The sequence below is a fragment of the Pleurodeles waltl genome, chromosome 7 (assembly GCF_031143425.1).
Source record: "Pleurodeles waltl isolate 20211129_DDA chromosome 7, aPleWal1.hap1.20221129, whole genome shotgun sequence".
NCBI lineage: Eukaryota > Metazoa > Chordata > Amphibia > Caudata > Salamandridae > Pleurodeles > Pleurodeles waltl.
This window is the reverse complement of record NC_090446.1, coordinates 319532686-319548958: the sequence shown is the minus strand read 5'-3', so window position 1 is coordinate 319548958 and position 16273 is coordinate 319532686.

The window sequence follows — 16273 nt, the reverse complement described above, 5'->3', positions numbered from 1 at the left end:
GAGAATGAATGGCTTGCTGAAAGCCCAATTATTAAACTTATTGGATGGAACTCTGAAAACTGGAGAGAGCAGTTAAATGAAGCCCTCCAACTTTTGAATAACAGACCACTAATGAATGCCGAAACTCCACTAATGAGAATGTTAACTCCAGTATTACAGATACAACCCCATGCTACAACCAACACCATCAAGTACTAGGAAATAAAATAAGGAGCACTAGCTCCTTACATAGCCACACCAGAATCTGCAGGTCTTGATCCACATGCTTTCAAAGCTTACACATTGAAACCGAGAGACATGGCACTGTGTGAAACAGGTATTGGAATACAGATTCTTCCGGAGCCTTTCGGTTTGATTGTTCCCAGGTCTGGGTTGCAACTCAAAGGTATTCAGGTATTGAAGGGAGTGATTGATGCAGACTAACAAGGAGAAATAAAAGTTATTCTCCTGAATAGTGGAGACACTGACTTGATAATACATTCTGAAGACAGAACTGCCCAAATGTTAATCATCCCAGTGTATGGAGGAATAGTGAGAAAGGGGACTGCCCCAGCCCTTCTTACAATACGTGGGGAGGGAGGTTTTGGTTCAACTGGCAAAAATCCTGGTGCTAAGGTGTGGATAGAATCCCCAAATCGTCCTCCTGAACCAGCAGAAATCATTGGTAATGGGCAGGACAATATCCTCCTGGTTATGAACCCCAGGAGAGAAAAGTGGGAGAATGTACCAGCTGACAAATGTTATTTGCGAGAATGATCATACTTGTCTCTTTTGCAGATCATACTATGGTGTGCCTGTGCACTGATTGTGCTGTGTGGTCTTCTTTTGGGTGTGTGATGTGGTGTCAGGAGTGACAAAAAAAACAACAACTCTGAAATGATTCATCGACCACGCTGATCGACACGTGCACGTGCCAGGTGGGTGCAAACACTGACTGAAAATGTTTGGACCAACCTGACATGAGTCATACTGTACAGGTTGGACTTTTGCATGGGAGCCATGCAAAGTATGGTGGACATAATGTCACCAACAAGAATAGAAATGTGCAACTGAGTGACGTGTTATCCCACTTCACCCCTTATGAATATTCTAGGTTTTGTGAAGAAAGAAGGGATGAAAAGTGGGATGTTTTTACACCAATAATTACCTACACCATCACCCCTCATTGATGTGTGCTTTAATGTCACTTGCAATTCACATCAAATTGGAAAATGCGCCCAACTGCGCCTCAAGACAACAACAGGATCTCCTTAAGAGATACCGTGGGAACAACAAATACTCTGCCATTACCGAACAGATAAACTTTTCAAAAAGATGGATAATCCAATGTCCTGTCTTCAGATGGTGACTGCTGCCAGTCATATCAAGCATGTCAAATAACCAGAGGTATGATTGTTTTCCTGTAGAAATATCACCTTCACCTACATTCCCACTAATATAACTGGTGGACTGTGTACGTTTACGCAATTAGAACTCATGATGATTCCATTTCATTCTGTGCATACTTGCTATTCCAGGGACGCGGTTCAATTAAGTGAGGACTGTGACTCTGAAATTCTCCCAATCAGAATATATAAGCTTGAGTCTTTCTATTGTAGGCGTGCCCAGATTAGCTGTGCCCGTATTAGCTGTTTATAATACTCGAATGATCAATAAGTTAGCATATTTACTAGTTAAGAATATTAATCACACTTCCATTGTTGGATCTGAATGTTTACTAAATATATATCTAGTAGTAGAAAATCTGCATTGAAAAACAGAGCGGCTATTGATTATTTACTGCAAAAGCACAATCATGGTTGCTCAGAATTCGAAGACATGTGCTGTTTTAATTTGTCAGATTATTCTAATTCTATTCAACCGCATATTGACACTTTACATGAATTGGTGAAAGGAGTAAAACAAGATGTGGATAAAGAGTGGTGGGAATGGTTGTTCGTGTGGTTGCCCAATTTTGGGCAATTCTGCCAAGTTTTAGGCAGGATGCTTATGGCAATTTGTGCACTGATTCCAATATGTTGCTGTATACAATGTATACCTAATTGCTTATAATGGTTAAACAAAAGAGAGTTCATTTTACACCAGTATGTCATGAGAGTCACTGGTCAAAGGTTGGAGTGTAAAGCTATCTGTATTTTACCCCCAGCTCCATCTTGACCACTGACTCCATTTTGTGCTTAGCTTAGCTTCAGAAACTGTCATATTGGTGGTGCAGGTATGTTTTCATGCACAACTTATGCAACACGTTTTTCAACCCTCTCGCTCTTTCTCACCAAGGCAGGGAGATAACATGGAGGAGCAAGGGAGCGATAAGGATGTACCAGAGAATGTTTATGGTATGGCAGGGAACAATTCAGTCTTAGGAGCACACCTTGGGATGCGGACAATCTCTAAATGTACTCTTTCAATGCTGACCTGGTACACCCAGCGTTTGAACATCAACTTACTGTATAGGATGGTGAGTTTCTAGAATTCTTCTCTCCAACTTGTTTAAAGTATACAAGAGGGAAGCTTGATGACCAGGGTTAAACAGAATTAATTTCCAGGTGGGGATGCCTTGCTTGGATATCATTGTGAGGAGTTCTCTCTTTTCCCGGTCATTTGGGTTTCACGACTTGAAGCTGGCAAAGAGATGATGTCTATGTCAAGCCCCATGGTAAAGCTTTTTTAATTATTATTTTTAGCTTTGCGTTGTGCATGAATATATAATCACTATAAATAGATTTACTATCCATGGTTGAAGTGGTGTATTTTCTTTGTTTGGTTCTATGATCATTATTATGCTACTGCTGCGTTTATATTCAGAAGTGCACTTGTGTTGCTTCATTTTACCTAAACACTCACATTATGCTTTCCCTGTATGGACCTTGAAAAGTGCCTTAGTAAATTCATTACCCAGACTAAGGGGGTGATTCTGATTCTGGCGGGCGGCCTCCGCCGCCCGCCAGAATTCCGCCCCCATTATACCGCTCCGCGGTCAGAAGACCGCGGAGGGTATTATGAGTTTTTCCCTGGGCTGGCGGGCGGTCTCCAAAAGACCGCCCGCCAGCCCAGGGAAAAACTCCCTTCCCACGAGGATGCCGGCTCGTAATCGAGCCGGCGGAGTGGGAAGGTGCGACGGGTGCAGTGGCACCCGTCGCGTATTTCAGTGTCTGCAAGGCAGACACTGAAATACTTTGCGGGGCCCTCTTACGGGGGCCCCTGCCGTGCCCATGCCATTGGCATGGGCACGTCAGGGGCCCCCAGGGGCCCCGCGACCCCCCCTACCGCCATCCTGTTCATGGCGGCTTTCCCGCCATGAACAGGATGGCGGTAGGGGGGGTCAGAATCCTCATGGCTGCGGAGCGCGCTCCGCAGCCATGGAGGATTCAAACGAGCAGCGGAAAGTCAGCGGGAGACCGCTGACTTTCCACTTCTGACCGCGGCTGAACCGCCGCGGTCAGAATGCTCGTTGGAGCACCGCCAGCCTGTTGGCGGTGCTCCCGTGGTCGGTGGCCCTGGCGGCCACCGGCTGCCAGGGTCAGAATGACCCCCTAAGTGTGTTGCATACATGGCATTCCTTTCATTTTATCTCCTTTCAGTCTGAGGAAGGCAAAACCGCATGCAACTCAGAATAACGTTGAAGGTACGCTACTCTAAATCACATTACAGTTATGCTATTCAGAATCATACCTCTGTATATTATTTAGTACCACAGCATCATGCTGAAGTTATGCTATTCAGAATCATGCTGAGGTATATTATTCCGTACCACAAAATCATACCGATGGTATGCTATTCTGAATCATACTGAGGGATTTTATTCAGTACCACTCAGCATCACGCTGCAGGTGTGCTATTTAATATCACACTGAAGTATATTTTTCATTACCACAGAATCACACTGATGGTATGGTATTCAAAATCATAGAAACACACCGCAGATATTCAATGCACAACAACATTGATTATGTTCCTAACCGTCCTGCAGGTATGCTATTTAGAACCACAATGTGTGAAAGATATTCAGATTCCCAGATTCACGCTGCATTTATGTTAATCAGAACCACACATCAAGTATCCTCTTCATAACCACACTGCAGGTATACTATTAAAATCAACACTGCAAGCCTGCTATTCAGACCTGCATTACAGGAACTCTGTTTAGAATCACACTGGAGGTCTATGACAGGAATATTGTGAATACAGTAGAGAATTGTCACAAAATCATGACCAGAATATAGAGGAACTAAGGGCCAGAAGTATAAAGCAGTTTATTGGCCGTTTTCGACAGGTAAAAGGCTTCTGGCCATGTACCATACCTGTTTTGCGAGTCAGTAACCTGTTACCGACTCGCAGAATAGGGATTGCGATTGGCTTTTAGGAAGGGGCGTACCAAGGGTGTCCCTTCCTAATAGCTACTCGCAGGGCCATGTATGATTGTTTTGCGACCAGGAATGCAGTTGCAAAACAATCGCAGTTACCACTAACTTCAACTTCAAGTTGGTGGTAACCCATTCGCATGGAGGTGCAAAATCTTTTTAAGAGCTTGCAGTCGTCTCATGGACCGCTGGCTAGTTTTAAAAATGGAAAAGATAACTTTTCAGTTTTCTTTTTGTAAGGCATCCAATTTTCCTTTAAGGAAAATGGCAGCATTACAAAAAAAAATTGCTTTATTAAAAAAGCAATCACAGACATAGTGGTCTGCTGACCTCAGCAGGCAACTTCCCTGTGATTGTGTCCATTCCCAAATGGGTCACAAATTGAGACCTGCCTCATGAATATTAATAAGGCAGGCCTTTTGCGACCCATTTGGGAATCGCAAACAGTGTTAAACACACTGTAACACAGGGCTGTTTGTGATTTCCTAATAACGAATCACAAAAATTCGCAATTAGGAAATCGCAAACCTCCAGGTATGTAGCTACCTACATGTTGCTAACGGGCTGATTCGCAGAAACAGGAAGCTTGCGACATAGAAATAGCATTTTGGCATGTACGAATGCTATTTTGCGATCCAGTAATCTATTTACTGAATCGCAAAATAGATTTGCGAGTCGCCCTTTGGAAGGGGTGTGCTGAGGGCATCCCTTCCAAATAGTAAGTGGCAGTGGCACGTAAGACTGTTTTGCGACCATGAATGCGGTTGCAAAACAGCCGCAGTTACCAACAACTTCAAGTTGGTGGTAACCCATTTGCAAACGGGAAGGGGTCCCCACGGACAACTTCCTCTTTGTGAATTGAAGCAAAAATATTTTTTCAGAGCAAGTAGTGGTTGCATTGACCACTACCTACTCTTAAAAAATTAAAAGAAAACTTTTCGTGTTTTTGTTTGAAATGCATCTCGTTTTCCTTGAAGGAAAATGGGCTGCATTTAAAAAAAAATAAAAAAAAAGCTTTATTTAAAATGCAGTCACAGACATGATGGTCTGCTGTCCTCAGCAGGCCAACATCCCTGTGACTGCAACCCCAATGGGGTAGGAGATTGTCACCTACCTCATGAATATAGATGAGGTATGTCATTTGTGACCCCACTGGGAATCGCTAAATGTGTCTGAGACACATTGGTACATTTCATTTTGCGAGTCTGTAATTGGAGTCACAATAAATTACAATTAGATACTCACAAAATGAAAAGGAGGTACGTCTGGCCCTAAGTATCGAAAGGTATGTTTTTATAGATTTTCTATACCTAGTCCCAAGAAGCTTGGTGATATATATCTCTTAAAGGTACGTAGGCACGGGTTTAAGAATAGGAAATGTATACTTCCCTCTCAGTACTTACCTCTTCGATATTTTATCCATCGATATTTCGATCATGATATTGTGATCATTCGATACTGTGTTCTCCATATTCTCTACCAAAGTCACACTGCAGATATGCTATTCCTAACACAATCGAGGTTTGTTATCCACAATGACACTGAGGTATACTGTTCAGAACCACAGAATCACATCACATGTTTACTATTTAAAAAACGCACAGCAGGCAGCGTTTACAACTCCCCCCAACCCCCAACAAACTTGAGGTATATTAAATTGAACTCCAAAATCGCTCTGCGGTAAACTACATAGAGGGCCACAGGCGTTATGCAGCAATTAAGCAGCAATGAAGGACCAAATTAATCAACCACGTTTGACAAAATTATGCTGCAAGAAAAAGCAAGTTAGGCGACAAAATGCAGCACAACCTGTGGTACTATTACTTGTTCACTTTGTAATTTCAAGGACGATTAATGCTGTCTTGGCAAAGTTGCAAATCGTTACTAGCTATATGCAACTATTATAGATCGATTTAAAGTTACTTGTGTGAGCTAGAAAATAACGTTTTATTAAATCTATAAATTATGCAGTACATGATGGATTTTTGCAGGTAATGCGGGAAATGCATAACAATACAGAAATGTCTGGGACCGCATAACTGCATAATTCGAGTGGCTCTGCCTGCACAGGGCCACACTTCAGGTATGTTTTTCAGAATCACACTGCAGGTGCACTATTAAGAATCATTCCACAGAAGGGGTATTTTACCATTTTCCCCTAGGGAGCATCAATGTTTCTCCAGTACTTTATGATAAAGGAGTTTGTAAAATTCAAAATATTGCAAATATTGCATCAGTATTTTCCCTCCCTGAGAAGTGCAAAAATCACAGTTACTTCGGCCGATTAGTGCAAAAAAGCCATGGTCGGGTCCCTTTGACTTTCCATGGCGCCATGGCCTATACAGCAAAGAAGAAAATGTGCAAACCTGACTGTTCTTTTGATTGTAAAGTACAACAATGATCAGAGTTCAATGGTCCCCTCTGGCCCCTGTGCCCTGTTGCCAAGGCACTTGCTGAATAAATAAATAGTAGCGCCCCTGATCGGTTCAAATTTTGATTTGGTTTTGCACCTGCACGGGTGCCATTATGACTTTGGACCGCAGGTATGTGTTATTTACAATAACTATGCGACGGGAGAACGTACAGTATATTAAGGATGCGGATGTCTACTATATCTCAAAATAAAGTTATTGTAATATAACAAGACTGCTGCCGTGCCATGCCGAAGCTGACTTTGCGGGAGATTCTTTATTGTCATAGAAGTGGGTGAGAAACTTAACCATATACTATAAAACCGGCAGCTCTGGGGCAAACTGTAATCACACTGCCGAAACGCTGCCGAACAAACAGCTACATGAAATGTTCATGGTAATGTCATACAAGTCTCAGAATCCACCTGAAAACGAACGCGACAAGCCCTGCAGACGCAGATCAATCCTTTGTTTTAGAGGCCAGGCAGGAACACGCTTCATTTAATTTAAGACAGTCAGCTTGACTTAATGGACTGTCTGGCAGGCTTCTGGCATATTTTTCCCCAAATTACATTTTCTTCGAAGTTCTGCATTTACCACACATGGCAGTGTCAGCTCATTATTTTTACATCCTTTCCAGTCTGTTTATGCGATTGGGGATTTAATTAACTATAATCTGCTGTGTAGGCAATGGAGGGAGAGAAAGCATTTCCTAGCTAGAGTTATGCATTTCCTGGCCCATTAAACCGAGTCTCTGCTGATTGTGTGACAGGCAGCGTTTGAAAAGTTCATGCAGTGAATTATGGAACTGTCCCTCAGCCTTTCTCAAAGGAGCGGTTTATGCTCAGAAATCTGCTGTTGGTCTGTCAAGCCTGACTCCTTGGAAGAAATTTTGTTTGCAGGGGAGCCGCCTCGCTCACGGTGAGAGCATTTTATTGGTGGGAGCGCTGACTTTCTCTGGGAAGGCAGACATGCTCCTTCAAAGCCGTCTCACCTTTAATCTACTGACTCTTTGAGAGAGTTACTTCTCTATGCACAGTCAGGAATAAGTGCACAAGAGCAGACAGTGTCACTCTTTTGTTCTAAGCCCGGCTGGTCATTGTGATGTAGGCTCGTGAGTTGCTCTCAGAACGGGATTGGCCATGAGCCAACCATGACCCCCTGTGGCAACATTTTATCCAAGAAAGGGCATCTGTCAAGGGAAACAGCCTTTACAATACAGTCAGAATCAAGTATGTCTTTATCACGCAGGATATACAGCGCAATGCCTTTACCGTGCAAACTTTTACAAAGAGTATGCCTTTAACAAGCATGCCTTTTATGAAAATGTAAGTATTTCACAGTTAAGTGTGCATGTAGTGTAAGTATTTATGTACAACATAGTGGCACTTGCCACTAGTTAATTATAGTTAGGACCATGTTTTCATAGAAAAAGTGTTTTTTGACTTGCCTATAACTTTGGCACAGTTTGATGAATCTTCATGAAATTTTCCAAAGTGTCCTACTGTGTCCTATTTGAAAAAATTGCATTTCCGATGTTAATTCCCATAGGAATCTTGAACACGACTACAGCCCGAATCACTGGACAGAATTACACCAAATTTGGCAGAAAGCTAGCCCTTGTTCCTGAAAGCATGCATTTTGTGATTTGGTGTAAATTATTTGAGTAGTTTTTGAGATATTAAAGGAAAAAGATATAAAGATATCTGGCCTGAGCTTAAGCACAGATCTCATGGTGCGATCTGACTGTCTGTCAGCACTTCATCCAGAAAGTGGTGGCAGCCATCTTGGGACCAATATACATGAAAGCACCCATTGACGTGTTGCAGTGAAAGGCAGGTTTTGAGCATCACAAAAAGGAGAATGTATAAAGAGTGATAATTGATTTTATTTACAATATAAATCATTTGTTGCTATGGTGATTTTACCCTGTGTTAAAGCCTTCTGCTGGAATTTCATGAACCATGTTTGAGAGAAAACTGTTTTCTTTTTATTTTCCCATAGAGGTTTTAGAAGGTGCTCCAGGAGCTGACAAGAGAGCAAATTTTCTGTAAATTCACACTTTCTCAGCCATATGACAATGAAGTCTGACATTGTCAGTAAAACATGTTTTCCAACAGGATCAGCCTGTCGGTTGATTTCCTTGAGTTCCACTGCAACCTCCCAGAGTGTTCTAAAGAACAACTAGAATGCTAACAATCCTACTTATGACAAAAGTGTGACACACTTGAAGCCATCTTGCTTGAATTAAACGGGTAAAACTTAAATCACTTAGGTGGTCATTATGACACTGGTGTTAAATCCCGCTTAGCGCCGTGGTGACGGCAGCCAACATACCACCGCGGAGGCGAACATCTGTTTGCCAAATTTTGACACAGACGCACCAATCCGAAAGAATACTGCCACATAAACAAATCTGCCCGCCTAAAGGTCAGTGCTAAAGTGGCGGTACCAATATCCATACTGTTACGCCAACAAAACAACACCCACCACATTATGACCCACGAATCACCATGACGGACATTCAATGGCGGTAAACCATTGGTGGTACACACCGTCGTGCTCAAAGTGGACACTCATAAAATAAACTACACAACATTGCCCAATACCAAAAACACACATCTGCCTCTCATACACACACCACACCCACCCTCAGCACTATGAAACACACACCCACATTACCCACAACACTTTACGAATACAAATTATTGCCACCAGACTGACTCCAAGACCACTGCAACAGGTAGACACACACACCACATACACCCATACATCCCTCATGCACCCCACTTCATACATCCAACCACAGTACCCAACATCCACATACATACACACACCACAATACACCCCTGTCCCCACAAAGGCACCCCTGTTTCACAGATGAGGAGTTGCGGGTCATGGTGGAGAAAATAGTCAGGGTAGAGCCACAGCTGTTTGGAGCATTGATACAGCAAATATTAATTGCCAGGAAGATGGAGCTATGGCGGAGGATCGCAAACAGGGTGAACGCAGTGGGACAGCATCCAAGAACAAGGGACGATATCAAGAAGAGGTGGAACAACCTACGGGGGAAGGTACGTTCCGTGGCAGCAAGGAACCAGCTCGCCATACAGAGGACTGGAGGTGGACCCCCACCTCATCCTCCACAGGTCACAGCATGGGTTGAGCAAGTCTAGGCATGACTGCATCCTGAGGTACTCACTGGAGTTGCTGGTGGACTGGACACTGGTGAGTCAACATTTACTACTTATCAACCCCATACCTGCATGGCATCTCACCCCCTCACCCTCAGTCCATCACTCCACTACATCCCACACACTGCATCAACATATATGACTAACCACAATGCCAAGCCCTGCATGCTATACCAATGCATGGACAGCCCTCCCAGCCCTGCATGGACACCCCTCACAAATGCAGGCACAGCATGGAGAACTAGCAATCAAAACATACATCACCATACATAAACAAAGGTGGCAGGGCAGCAGCAATGATAGAGGGGAAGATGGGGATGTACAATGTGTCACAGACATGAATCATAATACATCACTTACATCCTCACAGGTGCCCCAGCCAATGTCAGGGGAGAGGAGGTGCCACGACAAACCAGTCCCCCAACAGAAGATGCCACCAGTGATGACAGTAACTCTGGACTTCTGGATCTGGATGAACTACCTGGCCCATCAGGGACCCCTGGTCAGTCAGTCACCCCAGTCTACTCACAGTCAACCACAGAGCCTCCCCCTTTAGAATCCAACAGCACAGCACCCACCCAGCGTCCCCACACCTCTGTCCCCAGGACACGTCAATCAGCAGTGTGCCTACCTGTACAGGGACCCCAGTCCACCCCTCGACCCCAATACAATCAGGGACCTGGGGTCAGTGGCAGTGAGCACACCGTTCAGGGGACAGAGGCAAGGGGTAACAGGGACACTGGGAGGACCGCTGTGCGCCAGGGGGAGGACAGGCCCAGGGAACCGACTCTCCAGGAGGCACTCACCAAGATCCAGGGGGCCTACCAAGAATCCCAGGACATGATAGGCCAGATCTTTAACAACATGCAGGTGAACAAGCGGCTGCAGGAGAAACACCATCAGGAGGTCAGGGAGGACTTGGAGGCTCTCAACACCACCATGATCTCCATAGCAGGGGTGCTAGCAGACATGGCAAACATCATGAGGGAATCAACAGCACACTAGCGGGCCCCTACCACTAGTCAGTCAATTGACTAGCGCTCCACTTCCACTGCAGCTAGTGGGCAGGAGGCCCTGCCACAGGACCCACAGGGCACCAACACCCCTACTCCTGCAGAAAGTGAACCACCCCGCAAACGTTCCCTGTGACCCAGACAGAAGCCAGAGACACTTGCCACGACCAAGACCACTGCCAAGAAATGAGACTCTCTTGATTGTCCCCCTTGTGTCCCACCCTGTCACCTTGTCCATTTTGAACTTCCTTTGTACCCTTTCCTATAGCCCCTTAAACACTGGAGCTGTGCTACAAACAGACTGGAACAACACTCTGGACTTTCCTCTACCATCTCCCCATTCCAGTGCACTTATCAGTCAATTAGTTGCACTACAACAAACACCCTTGAATACAACTTGAGTGACACAGTTTTATGTGTTGAAAATGTGCATTTATGGGAACAGTCACATGAAGTGCAAATGATCTGAACACTGTGATAGCATACAAATAATGGCCTGTAGCTGTCTGCAGTAAACACATCAGGACACTGTTGTCATATCACCAACATCTGTAAAAATGAGAATCCATAGGTGACAGTAAGTCGAGGAAGTGAATGCCTTCATGATACAGAAACACAGAAAACATCAATAGTCAGAGCAAGGGTGAGTTCCACTGTCTCACCTGTGTGTCATTGGAAGTATTGACGTGTAACTAATGTTCGGTTGTCCTCATCCTCATCCACCTCATCCTAACTGTTCTTAGGGTCTTCTGCTGCCACATGGTCATCTCCAGTCCCCTCCTCCTGCAGAAAAGGCACATGCTATCTGAGAACCAGGTTGTGCAACATGCAGCATGCCACTACTATCTGGCAAACCTTCTCGGGTGAGTAACCAATGGATCCACCTGTCAGATGCAGGCATCTGAACCTGGCCTTCAGGAGGCCGAAGGTCCTCTCGATTATTCTCCTGGTTCACCAATGTGCATCATTATAACGGTTCTCAGCCCCTGTCATGGCATTCATCATAGGGGTCAGGAGCCACACTAGGTTTGGGTACCCAGAGTCACCTGAAAGTATTGAGGGACAAAATGTAGCCTTACACAATGCTATGGGGATAACACGTGAAGGCATACACTGACATACAGAGGATGGGGACTCTGGCTCACCTATTAGCCACACCCTGTGCCTCTGTAGTTGGGCCATCACATTTGGGATGCTGCTATTCCTTAGAACGAAGGCATCATATACAGACCCATGATTCATGGCAGTAACATAGGAGATGTACTGGTCTGCCAGACACACCATTTGCACATTGAGTGAGTCGAAACTCTTCCGATTCCTGAACACCTGTTCAATATGGCAGGGGGACAAATGCAATATGTGTACCCTCAATCGACCGTATAATATTGGGAATATGTCCCATTGCATAGAATACAGCTTTCACAGTGGCCAAATCTTCAAACTGGGGGAAAGAAATGTAGCTTCACATGTGTTTCATCAAGGCAGACAATCCCCTTGCCTGCACGATTGAGAACATTGGCTGTGACATTCCTGCTGCCAAGTCCAACGTCACTTGGAAAGAACCAGTTGCCAGGAAATGGAGCACTGATAGAACCTGCACTAGAGTGGGGACCCCAGTGGGATGACGGATAGCTGATATCAGGTCAGGCTCCATTTTGGCACACAGCTCTGTGACTGTGGCCATGTCCAGTCTATAGGTAAGTATAATGTGCCTGTCCTCCAGTGTAGCAAAGTCCACAAGGAGTCTGTACACAGGGGTTTGTCTCCTCCTCCTATTCATCAGCAGTGGTAGGTATCTAAGGGACACAAGAGTGAGTAGGCTGTCACAATTTATACAATGGAACCACCACCTCAGTGTGCATACAGCATAAATTGATGGGACAGTGGGAATAGCAATGTATGTGCAATTACCATGAATGGTGCAGTTATGGAAGATCTGTATGTAGTCCACCACCATGAAATGGCGACCGCCTGTCCTGTATCTAGGGACAGGTGGAAGTGAAGTAACTACGCCGACGTTGGGCGTCGTGGAGGAAGGCGGTCTTACGCCGTAGTTCAATTCCTCATTGGCTAATATGGGTCTCTATGGAGTACAGTGGCCAACGAGGATCAGCATAGGTGGTGACGGTGTACACTGTTGCGGATGTAACCCGTATTTTCTGTCTATAACCTCACTTGATTCCTGACTTTCTACAGGACAACCTCTACACTGCATGAGCTGCTCTCGAACCTACCAAGGCCCATCTGACCGGGGAAAGGGCCCCTGCCTTCACTTCAATGGAGTTGGAGTGCTTGGTGGATAGGATCCTGCCCCAGTATGGACAGCTGTATGGGCCTCCAGACCAGCAGGTGAGTACACCTTGGCCACTATGCATGTGGCAGTTTTTAATGGAGATGTATGTGTGCAGACATTGTGTCACATGAGGGGTGGTATGTCTGGTGGTAGTGTACATGGTGGACCATATGTGTGACAGGCTGGATTGTATGTGTAATGCTGGCTTGCTGTCTGAATTCCCTCTGCAGGTCAGCGCCCATCAAAAGAAGGGATTGTGGCGTGCCATCGCCAAGGATGTGCAGACCCGGGGGGTCTAGAGCAGGCAGAGCACTCACTGCAGGAAGCGGTGGGAGGACCTGAGATGCTGGGCAAAGAAGACCGCGGAGGCCCAGCTGGGGATGGCCTCCCAATGAGGAAGGGGTGCCCATCAGAACCTGATCCCCCGATGGCCCGCATACTCGCGGTGGCATACCCAGAGCTGGATGGGTGCTTGAGGACATCACAGCAGCCACAAGCGGGTGAGTACAGTCGGTCTCACTACAATAATTGGTAGGTGGCATGGTATCCGGGTGGTGGTTGTGAGTTAACGGGTGCCCTTTAATGCCAGGTCAGACATTTCAGTGTGATCCAGCTCAAGGGCAATGGATGTATAGCAAATGCAGGTAACCTAACTTATTTGCATTCCATGTCAGTCAGGGCTTTGTGGGTCCCAGGTGGTGTGCAGTTGGCGGTGTTTGGCCCTCATCTTACTGTGGCATCTAGCCAATTCAATGCCAGTGCAATGCATAGTTTTCAATCCTGATCCCTGTGTGTCATGGTGCTGTGTATGCCAACTGTGGTGTTGGTGCTGTAATTGACCCAGTGCTACCTTTCTCTCCTTCCCTCTCTTTTTGCCATCCTGTCCATGTGTGCATTATCATCATCTGGCAGAGGAGCAGGGGCACCACCGACAGAGGGAGCTGCATCCCAGAGGACCCAGGAGGCATAGTCCACCGACATTGAGGGAACCAGTGGGACGGAGGGTGGAGGGAGCACCACGGCGACAACACTGACTCAGATACCTCCTCCAAATACACAGATACCTCCAGACCCTCCTGTCTGGTGACGTTGGGTAGGAGTCCTGCAGGGGTGGAAAGGCATGATTATTGCATCTGTGTGTGGCATGGTATGCAATGGTTGGTTGACCGTGTACCCCAGTGCTGGCATTCCTGTGTGGGAGCTTGTGTGATGATGGTTTAGGGGGGTGTATGGGTATGTGCAGTGGGCATGCTTTAGTGATGGGTGTCCATGCTTTGTTGTTGCATGCAGGGCTTGGTGTTGGGATGTGTTTTTTGTGATATTGCTACATTTGTGAGGAGTTGGAGTGATAGGGGTGAGGGCGAGGGTCGGGGTATGTGATAGCATGCAGGTTGGGTGGGGGATGTAATAGTTAAGATTTGACTTACCAGAGTCCATTCCTCCACCAACTCCTGCGAGGCCCTCAGGATGCAGAATTGCCAAGACCTGCTCCTCCCATGTTGTTAATTGTGGGTGAGGAGGTGGGGGTCTGCCGCCAGTCCGCTGAACCGCCAGGTGGTGTCTTGAGACCACAGAACGCACCTTCCCCCGTAGGTCGTTCCACCTTTTCCTAATGTCCTCCCGATTTCTTGGGTGTTGTCCCACTGCGTTGACCCTGTTCACTATTTTTCGCTATACCTTCATCTTCCTTGCAATTGAGGTGTGTTGCACCTGTGATCCGAATAGCTGTGGCTCTACCAGGACGATTTCCTCCACCATGACCCTGAGCTCCTCCTCCGAGAACCTGGGGTGTCTTTGCCGTGCCATGGGGTGGTGTAGATGATGTGTGGGGTGGTGTGTGTGGTGATAAGTGTGGTGATATATAGTGGTGTGTTGTGTGAGGTGCGTGGAAGTTGTGTGGGTGATGGTGTTATGTGCCTGTGGATGCTGTTGTACTTGCTGGTTTTAAGTATCTTCTTGTTGTATTCCAACAGGAGTAGCCTATCAGTTGATTCCCTTATTTTCTACTGCAGCCTCCCAGAGTGCTCTAAAGAACAATGAAAGAGCTAACAGTCTTACTTATGACAAAAGTGTGGCACACCTGAAGCCATCTTGCATGAATCAAATTAGTAAAACTTAAAACATTTAATTTAGATAGGAATAAAATGAAGGTGTTCATTTTAACATAGATATTATGGTTAGGCCTGTAGAAAGAAATACTAGGACACATTTTAAGTCAGTTTTCAAATATCTTCCTCTTCTCTTTCATTAAAAGATTCTGAAATGTAGACTGAAACATGCACTTTCAATACCAGCAGCAGACTGCCAGTTAACTACCTGGTGATCAGCAGTTTACTACACTGTTGTAATGAACAACTAGAATGCTAACATTCTGAATTTATGCCAATAGTGTGGCACATCTGACCACCATCTTTATGGGATCGAAGTGTAAAACTGAAAGCATCTTGCAGAGATTAGGGAGCTTCATAACAAATAAGTATCCCAAGATGGGCAGTAGAACAAAAAAGAGCACAAATATCACCCAAATGTATCCCAATGGCTTATTTTTTTTGTTTTTTTGTAGCTTCACATAGCACAGACTTGATCCAAACGTATTGGAGTGCTTCACAAGAACATTAGTCACCTTACACAAAGGCACATTCCTTTTGAGCTTTAGGCATGGGGATATTATGGCCCTCATCACAACCCCGGAGGTCAGTGATAAAGCCGCGGCAATACCACCAACAGGCTGGCGGTAACAAAAAGGGAATTATGACCATGGCAGAAACAGCTCAGACAAACAGCCACTTTAATATACTGACTGCCACGGCGGTAGCAACATGCACAGCGGTAGTAACCTCCAACAGCCAGGTGGAAGACAATGTACTGCCCACACTATTACAACAGGCCTATCCACCACCTTTTCCGAGACGGTACCAATGACATCAAAAGCACGGCAGAAACAGTACACAGAAGGCAAAGGACTCACCCCTTGAGACACAGGGAAGAACCACGCTGCCAT